This window comes from Limulus polyphemus, unplaced genomic scaffold, assembly GCF_000517525.1.
Source record: "Limulus polyphemus unplaced genomic scaffold, Limulus_polyphemus-2.1.2 Scaffold331, whole genome shotgun sequence".
NCBI lineage: Eukaryota > Metazoa > Arthropoda > Merostomata > Xiphosura > Limulidae > Limulus > Limulus polyphemus.
Window position 1 is genome coordinate 34,614 of NW_013665941.1, and position 1,573 is coordinate 36,186.

General features: G+C 32.4%; 1 protein-coding gene across 4 annotated transcripts in view; it reads right to left on the bottom strand.

The window, feature by feature from the left end:
* The window catches only part of LOC106457439 (zinc finger protein 664-like), a 36,922-nt gene that overhangs the window by 33,031 nt on the left and 2,318 nt on the right, over positions 1 to 1,573 (bottom strand). The window contains exon 1 of one of the 4 annotated variants that reach the window (XM_022383377.1): positions 38 to 182. The exons of the other annotated variants lie outside the window; for them this stretch is intronic. The gene's annotated coding sequence lies outside the window, so the exon portion shown is untranslated. Of the gene's footprint in view, positions 1 to 37; positions 183 to 1,573 lie in introns of those variants that run through there. 4 annotated transcript variants of the gene reach the window in all.

The window sequence follows — 1,573 nt, forward strand, 5'->3', positions numbered from 1 at the left end:
TAATTAAAACCAGCTGCCATATATTTGCCCAACTTACTACATGATCTAAATACTTTTGTAAATCAGCAGCATCCTCTTCACAGCTAGCTGCATCCAAAACTTAATATCACTAGCAAATTTAAGTAATTTGTTGACCATTCCTTCATCTATTTCATTAATGTAAATCTAAAAGAGCAAAGGTCACAAGACTGAGCCCTGAGGTGTCCCACTTATGACATTAATCCAGTTTGACTGAACTCCATTTGTAACATCCTTCTGCTTTCTTCCACCTAGCCACTCTTCTGTCCAATTTGCTAATTTATCCTCCACACCTATAGAGACTAATTTTTTTACAAGCCTTTTTTTGTGGCACATTATAAAATGCTTTCTGCAAATACAGAAACACCAAATCTACCCTCATCTACATAAGCAGTAACCTTTTCAAAGAATGTCAAAAGATTTGTTATGCAAGATTTTCCCTTAATGAAACCTAAATTTTGTTAAATGACTTTTCAAAGCATCTTTTAACAAACTTTCCAAAACTTTTCCCACAACTGATGTAATAATAATGGGTCTATAATTACTGGGACAATTTTTATCTCCTCCCTTGAACATTAGCTAACTTCCAATCTTCAGGTACCTGCCCACTATTCAAGGACTGACACAAAATAGTAGTAAGTGGCTCACATATCCAATCTTTAACTTCCTTTAAAACCCTTGGAGAAATATTATCTGGCCCAGGAGCCTTATCATATTTTAAACTTTCCAATTTTTTTTTAACCAGCTCAAAACTAATGTAGTCATTTTGTTTGATCTCGTTTCCATTTATCAACTGTTCAAGATGTGGAATACTGCCTAAACATTCATTAGTAAAAACTGAAGAAAAAGTAAAATTTAATAATCGAGCTATCTCTTAACCATCAGATACTAGCCTTCCTTTATCATACCTCAAAGGTCCTACCCCCATCCTAACATTTTGTTTATCCTTAATGTATTTAAAGAAATCATTACTGTTAATTTTTACATTTTCGGCCAACCTTTTCTCATACATCCTAATTTCCTGTTTCACCAACTTTCTTGATCTTCTAAATTTCCTGTCATACCAGTCAATAAAAATTTCTTAAATTTATGATGCTTTTCTTTAATTTTATCTCAAATTCTTTGTGAGCCAACCTGTTTTTTTACTTGTAGCTATCCTTTTCTTTCTATATGGAATATGTTTATCTTGAATATTTAAAATGTATTTTTAAACATTTTCCACATATGATAAGTGTCTCCAAATAACTCAGCTGCCCAATTCACAACATATAATTCTTGTCGTATTCCTTCAAATTTGGCTTTTTGGAAATTTGTAACCAAAATATCATTATTCTTTATCTCCATAAGAAGCAAAACATTGAACCTAATACAGCAAAGATCATTTGACACCATATGTTCCCCAATTTTTACCCTCTCAATAATTTCTGTATTTGAAGAGTAAGACTAAAATAGCATTGTTTCTAGTAGGTTCCTTGACTAACTGGTGAAACAAGCCATCCTGAACAGTTTCAAAAAAACTTTCTCCCTCATGGTTTGATTCTAGAATTTCCCAATC